General features: G+C 45.2%; 2 pseudogenes; one reads left to right on the top strand and one right to left on the bottom strand.

Annotated features, from left to right (window-relative positions):
• The first annotated feature begins 6,487 nt into the window (after positions 1-6,487).
• LOC101044224 (large ribosomal subunit protein eL15-like) lies at positions 6,488-7,103 on the top strand (annotated as a pseudogene).
• Positions 7,104-8,362: 1,259 nt separating this feature from the next.
• Positions 8,363-8,594, bottom strand: LOC120362811 (zinc finger protein 723-like; annotated as a pseudogene).
• Between the last annotated feature and the right edge of the window lie 3,534 nt (positions 8,595-12,128).

Raw genomic sequence — 12,128 nt, forward strand, 5'->3', positions numbered from 1 at the left:
GCTCACTGCAACCTCCACCTCCCGGGTTCAGGCAATTCTCTGCCTCAGCCTCCCGAGTAGCCGGGATTACAGGCGCCCGCCACCACACCTGGCTAATTTTTGTATTTTTAGTAGAGATCAGGTTTCACCATCTTGACCAGGCTGGTCTTGAACTCCTCGCCTCGTCCTTCCAAAATGCCGGGATTACAGGCATGAGCCACCACGCCCGGCAGCAACTATTAAGATTTTATGCAAGGCTCTTTGGATACTGCAGGACCCTTGAGTTGATTCTCTGAGCGAGCAGCTGAGTCTGGTGGTGTTGCAGAGGGTCTGCTGGGGCTTCTCTTCTGAATCCTTTCTGGGTGGGGCAGGGCTGGTACAGGCATTGCCAACTCACCCAGGGTCTATAGGGGGGCTGTCCTTACCAACCTTGATTTCTCCTGTATGCTGGGTGGCTCAACTTTTATTTTGAGTCTCAAATGTTACTCGTTCTCTCAAATCGGCCAATCTAGACCTATAGTTGAAATTCCTGCCAGCAGGGAGAAGTTCCTGCCGGTTCCCATGGGCCTGAAGGGCATTGTAAAAGGTGTCCTCCCCCGCTGAGGGAAGGTAGGAAGGACTTCGACAAATCCAGCGCTTGGGCTCAGTGTATGCAGGGAAGTTCGATTTGCCTTGCTCACCTGGAGAGTGGTGGCAGCAGAGTTTTCCAGTCAAACCTCAACTTGCCTTTTGCTGATACTGTGGTTAGATGGAAGGTGGAGCCAGCAGGGCCAGTTCTGACGCCTGACTCATGGCTTCTCTAGCTCCCCGCCACCGGTACAGGGAGGTTGAGGAGGCTGGGTGGGGGAGGGTATGGGAATCTGTGCATGCATGCCCTATTGGAGGCTCTCCAGTCCTAGCCAGGGAGCTGGGCAGGCTGGGGCCAATGTTTGGGGTTTGTTGACAACCTCGGGAAGCTGATGGGCACGGGAGAAGGAGACCTCGAGAGCACCAATGCTCCGAGAATCACAGGGTGAAAGCAGAGAGATTTCTGTTCCACGAAAACTCAACTCGAAGGTCTGACTTGGACGGGAAGGGTCCCCAGATACACCTTCATTTCGGCAGGAAGGAAACTGGTGAGGGCTTTTTCCAAGGCCACACATCGACCTGCGGCAGGTCTGGGATGCCCTGATAATTACATTGAGGCATTACTTTTTGTGGCATCTGGGCTGCCTTCCCAGCGGGAACTGTCACATTTAGACCTACCTGAGATAAATGTATCCTGAAGCTGTTCTATCAACTCTGCAGAATCCCATTTCCAAATACCAACATATGCCACGCCCCATTCCCTTGCTCCTCCTTGAGGAGGTAGCAGAGTAAGATCCACCATGGGCTGAAGGTGCTGGAATATCCGGGGCACCATGCAGTCAAAAGAAATCTTTGCGTGTTTCTGAGGAACTGGAGTTTGGAGACCCCAGGACCTGACAATTTCCAGGCCTAGATGACAGATTTGGGATGTCCAGCCCTGCTGTGCTCGGTGCAACTTAGACAACATCTGATGGCCCTTGACCTATTCAGAGCTCCAGTTCTTTTTTGCTTTTTCTCTCTTTTTGAGATGGAGTCTTGCTCTGTCGCCAGGCGATCTCAGCTCACTGCAACCTCCGACTCCCTGGTTCAAGTAATTCTCCTGCCTCAGCCTCCAGAGTAGCTGGGATCACAGGCACGTGCCACCATGTCCAGCTAATTTTTGTATTTTTAGTAGAGACAGGTTTTCACCATGTTGGCCAGGATGATCTTGATCTCCTCACCTCGTGATCCACCTGCCTCGGCCTCCCAAAGTGCTGGGATTACAGGCTTGAGCCACCGCGCCCAGCCCAGAGCTCCAGTTCTTAAGAGGGACAGTGACAATCTGAGACATGTTCAGAGAGAGGTGACCAAGAGGGACACTAAATTATGCCCTCGAGGAATGGTTGAAGCAACTGAGGAGGCTTAGCTTGGATATGAGAAAGCTCAGAAGCACCAGAGGGCTGTGTTCAGATACTGGAAGGATTGTCATGGGGAAGACACTGGACCGGTTCTCCATGGCCCCAATGAGGAAAGACAAGACCAGTGAGTGGAAGCCGTAGGAACCTAGAACCCAGAGCCCAGAGCAATATCGGAGACCTGACTAATGGTCGGCCCAGCCTTGGGTTCTCTTCTCCGGAGGTGCTGCAGGGTGCCGCTTGGCCAATGTGGAAGGCTGTTTACGAACTTTCAAGGGTCAGCGGGGGGAGGGAGGCCTGGGAGACTTTCAAGATCAGTTCAACACGCAATTATACGAATTCATACCCAGACCCCTGTGCCATTCAGCGCATGGTGGGCCCGTGCTCCGTGCAGGACACAGTGCCAGGTATGAAGAAAGGGCAAAAAAAGGAGCAAGTCACTGTCACAGAGGGGAAAACAGATGCACACACAAGCCAGGGCACGACTGGGGCCTCCACGCAGAGGCCCGCGCTTGGGTCTCACAGAGGGATGACATGCGAGTTGGGCCTCAAAGGATGAACAGGATTTTGACAGGCAGCGGCAGGGGAAGGGCACACCAGGCGGAAGGAACAACACAAAGGCTGGAATTCGCCTGGCACGGCGTGTCTGGGGAGATGCCTGTCGTGGGTGGAGTACAGGGAGGGAATGGGAAGCAGCAGGTGGCGGGGGGGGGGGGTAGGGGGGTGGGCAGCCTGAGAGAGCCTTGGATGACAGCCTAAGAATTCTGGCTACAGAAAAGTGGGAGCTGGCGGTGCCCTGAGGCCGGGGAAGGGTGCAGTCAGCATTATTTAGAAAGATGGCTCTAGTGGAGGCACATCCTGGGGGCGAAGGGAGGAAACGAGTCAGAGGGCCCCGAAGGAGGCCTGGCATGTTGCGGCGGAAGGGGCCAGGCCTGACGGTAGCCCAGGGTAGACAGTGGTGATGGGTGTGGAGGTGAGGTCACATTTTAGAGTTGTCAGGGCTTGGTGCCTCAATGGGAAAGGAAGTGTGAAAGATGAGGCTAGAGTGTCTTGCTGGGGTGACCGGGTGGGTGGCGATTTAATTAACCTTTGTCTTTTGTTTTTCAAAAGCAAATGAACCAAAACACCTGTGGCTCAGGCTGGTTCAGAGCTTTGCAGAGCTTTGAGAAAAGAAGGGAAGGCCCAGGGAGGTGTTGGGAAGCTGGGCAGAAGCTCTGAAGGACAGCCACGAGAGGCCGGAGGGTTGCTGTGTGAGTGCTCCTCTCTTGGGGCCTCAGTTTCCCCTGAATGAGCAGCAGGGGCAGACACAATATCCTGGCTCTCTAGGGAGGAGCCAGACCCTCTCCTCTGCCTCCCTTTCACACCTGCGTCTCTCACTCCGTCTCAACCTCCCTACCAACCTCTGCACCTCTCCTCTTGAGGTAAGCTGGTAGGTTGATGATATGGCAAGTTGTCAGTGCCCCCTGCACCTGCCTCACCCATCCCCCTAGCTAGACTTGCTAGGAATTTGGGTAACCACCAACCAGGATCTTTGGTCCACAGAGCTCAGACCTACCAGACCACCAGATGTGAAGTATGGAGTCCTTCTCATTCTAATCCCAAACAAGGGTTTCTTCTGGGTTATCTCTGAGTATTTGGAGAAGCACTCGTCTCTGTCCCCAGATGGTCTGTGTGTTGACTGGCAACAATCACAGGTGGGGTGCAGGACAGAGGAACGCCTGGCGCCGCCGTGAGCCATGTTTCAGTTTAGTTAAACACGTCCCATGTCCTCACACTATGCCGCTGCTGTCCCTTCTGTTGCAGTCACTGATAGACCCGGGACACTCCTCTCACTTCTCTGAAGACTTTCGCTCCAATCCACCATCACTTTCTCAGTGTCAGTTCTATTACAATTCTTGGTGTTTTCAATGACTATGAGTACAATCCGTCCGACATCTTGGCCTCTTGGTTTCTTGATCTCTTCTCCAGAGATTTTCGTCCTCTATCCCACTTTAGCCATTTACTTTCATGGTTGGTCAATTCTCTCATATTCTCAATTCCCAGCAACACACTCTTTGACCACTACTCTCCAAATGACACCTCGCGGCCTCAAGCACCCAGACCCTAATCATCCTTTGGGCCCCGCAATCCCTTCATTCTATCATCTTAATTTTAATTATCTCTCAACCACTCGCCTTGTGTTTTCTCCTTCCTTACCCAGGTTAAAGTTCATGGCCGATCTAGAGCCACTTCCTTGCCCACAGCCTTAACTCCCTTCCTCCTCTCTGGCCTCCTTGACCTGCCCGGAAGCCCCCAGTTCAAGTCTCTTCACTTACTCTGCACCTGCACCTGTGTGGTAGCATCATGTGGGTGGAGCAAGCAAGTGGCTGTGCTGACCCGTCTTCCTTTACATTCACGGCCACCAACCGTACGCGGGTTCTCGGTGCTGCCCAGCATCCTAATTTGTATTCCACTAGTTCTTTAAGTTTTCCCGCACTTCTCAACTATTTCGTGCCTTTTCCCGTCTTCCAGCATCTAACATGTCCTCCTCTGTCCTCACTCTCAGATCTCACTGAGAACATGGACGTATCACAAAGAGAACTCCAATAATCTCCCACCGCCACGTCTACCCGCACCTACCTCGGTAACCATAGTCGAGCTGTCCACAGCCCAGCCAGGACCGATCCTTCCACTTGTGCATCAGGTGCTATGCCTAGTCACCTACCCAAGGACGGCACACCAGCAATGTTTTCCTCTCTCTCTCTCTCTCTCTCTCTCTCTCTCTCTCTCTCTCGGGACATCGATTTCTCCTTCTCTGCTATATTAGTCCCGTCAGCATATAAGACATGATTTTATTTTACAAAAAAAACTGTTTATGCCCATTCACCCCCTAAAGCACCTCATTTATCTCTTCTTCTTCACGAAAACCTTCTTAGAAAACTGTCAGTCCTCACTCTCTAAAATTCCTTTTCCTCCTCTTTCTCTTGAACCCACTCCAGTCAAGTTTCTGCCCCTACCATTTAACCAAAATTGCTTTGGTCAAGTCACCAACGACTTCCATGTCACTAAATTTGATGATCAGAAGGTTCCAGCAAATCATAAGCATCTTTCCTATAGACAACAGCTATAAACTCTGAGCAAAATATAAAAAGTAACAACTATGTGCAGACACTGGAGAGTGATCAGAAGAAAGAAGAAACTGAAGGGAAGCTGGTACTCAGATAAATACAATTTCATTGTGTGAGTTTTCCATTGCAGCTTTTCATCAAAGGGCAGACTGCAATTGGCTTCCTGCAGACTGTCTTAAAGTTCAAGCAGAAACTTGTAGTCTTACTGGCTTAGAGAACCAGAGGAGAGAGTTTGGGGCAGCTGGAAAGTGGAGAAGGGACATATTGCAAAGGAGAGTGTGCCCCAAATTCTGACTATAAACTTTGCCTAAATCTCTAACTCTTTATGCAAACATAGGGGAGAATCCAAAAAGCCCAAGTGAACTAACAGAACTTAACAGCAATTTCCGCTGACGGCTCACTATGAAGGAAATGGGGTTTGTAGTTTGAGTTCAGCCAGTTAATTGCCTCTTAAAACAAAACATCAACACCCTTCAGAGGAGTGAAGAACAGAATCCAAAAGTGATACAATGTATCATTCATGAAGTCCAGGATGCAGTCAAAAATTACTGACACAGTAAGAAACAAGAAAACCTGACTCATTATTGAGAGAAAAGATAATACATGAAGACTGATCATAAAATGGTTTTGGTGCTGGAATTAACAGACAAGTATTCTAAGCAGAAATTATACTTCTGCTCAAAGACATAAAGGAAAATATGCTTGTAATAATTAAATAAGAAATGTTATCAAATAAACTGAGATTGCCAAATAAAACCTAATAGAAATTATAAAACTGAAAAATATGATAAGGAAGTAAAATTTAAAATTTACCAAATGGGCTCAATAGCACATTTACAATGACAGAAGAAAGAGTCAGTAAACCTGAACACAGCTCAACAGACATGTATTAATCTGAAGAACGGAGAACAAAAATAAACAGGCACTCACTGATCCGTGGGATGATATCAAAAGGTCTGACATACATGCAATTGGAGTCTCAGAATGAGAGAAGGTAAACAAATGAGACATAAAGATAATTGAAGACATTAGTGGCCCACATTTCCCCAACATGATGAAAGATATAATGTATAAATCTAAAAAGCTCAGCAGACCTTAAGCAAGTTGTGTCTAAAGAAAACCACACTTGGGCACATTCTAGTGTTACTGTTATATATCTAAGATGTAAAGAAAATCTGGAAAGCAGGCAGAAAAAAAATGATACTACACAGAACATTACAAATGACTACTAAATTCTTTGTTTTTTAAATGGAGGTAGAAAACAGTTTTATTTACGATAGCATTGAAATGATAAATTTCTGAGATCAAATTTAACAAAGCAGGTAAAAATCTTTACAGTGATATGTTATTAAAAGAAATTAGAAAAGAAATACATCTAAAAATATTTTATGTCGACAGCTCTTTCCTTTCTGTCTGGCGGCAGCCATCAGGTGAGTCAAGATGGGTGCATACAAGTACATCCAGGAGCCACGGAGAAAGAAGCAGTCTGATGCCATGAGCTTTCTTCTGAGGGTCCGCTGCTGACAGTGCCACCAGCTCTCTGCCCTCTACAGGGCTCCCTGCCCCACCTGGCCTGATCAAGCTCACCGACTGGGCTATAAGGTCAAGCAAGTTTACGTTATATATAGGATTCGTATTTGCCATGGTGGCCGAAAAAGCCCAGTTCTTAAGGATGCATCTTACGGCAAGCCTGCCCGTCATGGTGTTAACCAGCTAAAGTTTGCTCGAAGGCTTCAGTCTGTTGCAGGAGGAGTGAGCTGGACGCCACTGTGGGGCTGTAAGAGTCCTGAGTTCTTACTGGGTTGGTGAAGATTCCACATATAAATTTTTTGAGGTTATTCTCATTGATCCATTCTATAAAGCTATCAGAAGAAATCCTGACACCCAATGGATCACAAAACCAGTCCACAAGCACAGGGAGATGGGTGCGCTGACACCTGCAGGCTGAAAGAGCCGTGGCCTTGGAAAGGGCCATAAGTTGCACCACACTATTGGTGATTCTTACCCGGCAGCTTGGAGAAGGTGCAATACTCTCCAGCTCCACCGTTACCGCTAATATAAGTAAAGTTTGTAAAATTCATACCTAATAAACAACTTAGGACAGTCAAATATATATATATATATATTATATATATATATTATATATATATATATATTATATATATATATTTTATGTCTATGCATTTAAAGAATATATAGTGTTAAAGTGCCATGTTATCCAAACTGATCTATAGATTCAATAAATTGTCAAAATTTCAGTGGCAATCTTTTTTAATTAATGGAAAATACTATTTTGTAATTTACATGAAACTACAATAAACTTTGAATAGTCCAAGCAATCTTAAAGAACAAAGCAGGGGGAATACTTTATAACTTCAAACTATATTTGAAGACTATGATAACACAGACTACTCAGGAGGCTGAGGCAGGAGAATTGCCTGAACCCAGGAGGCGGAGGTTGCGGTTAGCCGAGTTCGCGCCATTGCACTCCAGCCTGGGTAACAAGAGCGAAACTCCGTCTCAAAAAAAAAAAAAAAAAAAAAGAAAGAAGAAAACCCCCAAAACACAGACAAGATAAAACAACAAAGAAATGGGACAGAAACCACTATTCACATTTTACACATGATACAAAAAGAAAACTTAAAAAATTGTTTAACAAAAAGTTTCTTAAAATGATGCAGATTTGTGTCCCCAAAAAGAACGTAAAAGCAGTCAGACTTTGCGGTTTTTTAAGTGCCATGAAGGGGACAGTGGCTCTCACTGAAACCTTGAAAGAAGATCACCAAAAAGAAAGTAGAATCCTGGCCGGGCGCGGTGGCTCAAGCCTGTAATCCCAGCACTTTGGGAGGCCGAGGCGGGTGGATCACGAGGTCGAGAGATCGAGACCATCCTGGTCAACATGTGAAACCCCGTCTCTACTAAAAATACAAAAAAACTAGCTGGGCGTGGTGGCGCGTGCCTGTAATCCCAGCTACTTAGGAGGCTGAGGCAGGAGAATTGCCTGAACCCAGGAGGCGGAGGTTGCGGTGAGCCGAGATCGCGCCATTGCACTCCAGCCTGGGTAACAAGAGCGGAACTCCGTCTCAAAAAAAAAAAAAAAAAAAAAAAAAAAGAAAGTAGAATCCTTAGAAAATTTAAAAACAGAAAACTAAAGATGTTCAAATATGTAAGAAAAAAACCCCCAAAAAACAACTTCTGGTTTCTCAGAAACCATTTCCTATGGAACACAGCTTTTCAACTCACATTTTAACAACTGGCTTTCTCCTTAATATTCAGACCTCTTATCTGTGTCGTCTGCTGTGTTCACCTTCATTCTTACCTGCCTGGGGGTTTATCCACCATCTCACGTCTCTTCATATTCCAAGGCTCGTTTTCTTGCTCCGGACAGGTGATCAGGTCTGGCTTAGAGACAGCAATACCCAGAAGACCCGATTCCTGTAGTTCTCCAATATCACACTCCTGTATAAATTCTGCTGTGTAGTGTCCAAGAATTGCCACTCTGTCAGAGAGATTCTATGGCCACGTCTCTAAACGTTAGTGGTCCCATTTCTAGGCTTCCAAGGGGTCTTGGTGTCTTAGCTGTGGATCTCCAAATACCTTCAGGTCACCAGGCTACAGAAGCCGGGCCTCTAAGAGCAGAGGGCAAAGAAATAAAGACGAGCCCTGCTACTCCCGCTTCAGCGAGAGACAAAGGCCCCTCCAAATCAGCTACTCAATTCTTATCAGGAATAATGGATGCCAGAAGGCACTGGAAGAGCATCTTTAAAGTAATGACAGAAAAAAAGACACCATGAATCAGAATTCTGTGTCTGGAGAAACTGGCCTTGAAGCTTGAAGGTAAAATAAAGAAGTTTAAAGATAAATGTAAACTGAGAGAATTCATCATCATTAGGCCTGCACCACAAGAAATGATGAAGACAGTGCTTCAGACTGAAAGGAAATGATACCGAGCCGAAATCGGAATCTTCAGGAAGCCATGAGAACCACTGCACATGAAAAGTACCAAGGGCGACTTTTCTCTTAATTGCTTTCAAGTGGATATGACATTTTAAGGCAAAAACGATAACATTTTATTGTGGCATTTACAATATATGTAAATACAATACGAGTGACAGCTCCAGCATAAAGGAAGAGGGCTAGTAAGTAGACATATGTGGCTACAAATTCTTACATTTCATTTGAAGTGGCACAACATCAGTTGTAAGCAGACTAAAAATTTAAAGATACATATTAGAATCTCTAGATCAATCACAAAAGACCCAATGATATAAAAATATAAAAAGCCTATGGATGAATTAAAATGAAATTCTAAAAATATTTAACCCCAAAGAAAGAAGAAACAAAACAAAACAAAACAAAACAAAACAAAACAAAACAAAACAAAAACCAGAGGACCAAAAAGAGGACTGACTAATCAGAAAACAAATAGTAAAATGACAGACAAATTTAACCATACCAATACTTATCCCAACTCTAAATTGATTAAACACTTTGTTTAAAATCCAGAGATTATCAGAATGGGGAAAAATCAGAGTAAATCTTAACTATTTGCTACCTACAAGAGATGCGTATTTAATATAAAGACACAGATACATTGGAAGTAAAGAAAAGACAAAAGATACAGCACAGAAACAGGAACCGGAACACTGGAGAGTAGATTAATACCAGATACCAGCCTCAGATTTCAGAACAAAGAGTATCAATAGAAACAGAGGGATGTTTTATGAGGACATTCATTGGGAAGACATAGCAAATGAATACATGTGCATACTTAAAAACTGTAGAATACACAGGATTTCGAGTGCATATGGTTCATTCACTAAGAAAATATGTTTGGCTCTGAAACAAGCTTCAATAAGTTTAAAGGGACTTAAATTATACAGAAAATGTTCTTTGAGTATAATGGAATTAAATTAGAGATAAATAAAAAGTGTCTAGAAACTCCCAAATATTTGAAATTAAATAACACTCTTCTAAATAATCCAAAAGTCAAAAAAATTACAAGGGTGGCCAGGCATGGTGGCTCACGCCTATAATCCCGGCACTTTGGGAGGCTGAGGTGGGTCAATTGCCTGAGTTCAGGAGTTCGAGAACAGCCTGGGCAACACGGTGAAACCCCATCTCTACTAAAAAAAATACAAAAAATTAGCTGAGTGTGGTGGCGTGTGCCTGTAGTCCCAGCTACTCGGGAGGCTGAGGCAAAAGCATTGCCTGAACCCAGGAGGCAGAGGTTGCAGTGAGCCTGGGCAACAGAGCAAGATTTCATTTCCAGAGAAACAAACAAACAAAACACCGCAAGGGAATTTGGAAAATATTCTTTATGAAATAATAATGAAAGTACATGTCAAAATGTATGAGGTGCTGCTGAAGCAGTGTTGAGAGAGAACTTTAAATACCTGAAAGATTAAAATCAGTGACCAAAGTTTCTACTTTAAGAAGCTAAATAAGCCCAAAGTAAGTAGAACAAAGAAAATCATAAAGAGCAGAAATTGATGAAATGGAAAAAAAAATAGAGAAAGTTAACAAAGCCAAAAGTTGGTTTTCTGCAAAAATAAATCCCTAGCTAGACTATTCAAGAAAAAAATGTGTGTGTGTGTGTGTGTGTGTGTGTGTGTGTATGTGTGTGTGTGTGTGTGAGAGAGAGAGAGAGAGAGAGAGAGAGAGGGAGAGGGAGAGAGAGAGAGAGAACAAATTACCAACAACAGAAATGAAACAAGGCATACACTATAGATTCTGCAGACATTACTTTTTTTTTTTTTTTTTGAGACAGTCTTGCTCTTGTTGCCCAGGCTGGAGTGCAGTGGCATGATCTTGGCTCACTGCAACCTCTGCCTTCCGGGTCCACGTGATTTTCCTGCCTCAGCCTCTCTAGCAGCTAGGACTACAGGCATGTGCCACCACACCCAGCTAATTTTTTGTATTTTAGTAGAGATGGGGTTTCACTATGTTGGCCAGGATGGTCTCGATCTCCCAACCTCGTGATGTGCCCGCCTCGGCCTCCCCAAGATTACATTTTTTTAATCAGGCAAAATTAATATGTCATGAAAAAAGCAGAACCGTGGTGGCCTTTTATAGGGAAGGGGGATTTTATTTTTTTTTCAGAACTGGAAAAAAACACCTTAAACTTCATATGGAACCAAAAGAAGGGAAGGGGGATTGTTGACTGGAAAACGCACGAGGGGACTTTCTGAGGTGATGACATGTTCTATGTTTTGATAGAACTCTGAGTTGCAGAGATGTCTGCATTTGTCAAAATCTATTGAATGATATACTTAAGATTTGTGCATTTCACTGTATCTAAATTTTACCTAAAAGAGCAGAAAGGGTGGAGGAGGAAGTAAAAGAATGGTGAGTCCAATCGTCAGCTCTGCCTTCATCCTGTATGCTCATCACCGCCATCCCACACAGCCCGGCCCTCCTTCGTCTGGGTCACCTTCCTTTCCTTGGCTTCCAGATGCCACTCTCCTGGCTGGCCTCCCACTTCACTGGCTGTTCCTCCTCATTCTCTCTGATCAGTGGTCTGCAGCCTCTGAATCTCTTCTCTATTCCCCACACCCTTGGTCATCTCATCCAGTCTCATGGTGTTTTGTTTTGTTTTGCTTTGTTGTTCTGGAGATGGGGGTCTCACTTTGTTGCCCAGGGTGGTTTCAAACTCCTGGGCACAAGCAACCTTCTGCCTCGGCCTCCCAAATGCTGGGATTAGACGTGAGCCACCATGCCTGCCCCAGTCTCATCGTTCAAAAGCCCTTGGATCTTTAATCAAAGGTCTGCGGCCCCTATTAATCTAGACTTCTTTTAGAATGTGGGAATACTTGGCATCAATCTCTCCCCTGCAGAGTCCTGGTCACCAAAGCTGGGGCTACAGGGAGAGCCTTCTCATCATACAGGGACACTGATCCTTACCAACCCTCTGCTCTGTGCCTGCCCGCAGTGCCAGACGCTGTCACAGATCCCTCCAGCAGCCTCATGGTTGTGTGTGTGTAAGTGTAAAGCTCTATCGGAGTGTGTGTGTGTGTGTGTGTGTGTGTGTGAACTCCCCCTGCGTTTAGAGTCCCATGTTTCTTGGAAACCAGTTAGAATA

Source organism: Saimiri boliviensis, chromosome 14, assembly GCF_048565385.1.
Source record: "Saimiri boliviensis isolate mSaiBol1 chromosome 14, mSaiBol1.pri, whole genome shotgun sequence".
In the NCBI taxonomy this organism is placed as follows: domain Eukaryota; kingdom Metazoa; phylum Chordata; class Mammalia; order Primates; family Cebidae; genus Saimiri; species Saimiri boliviensis.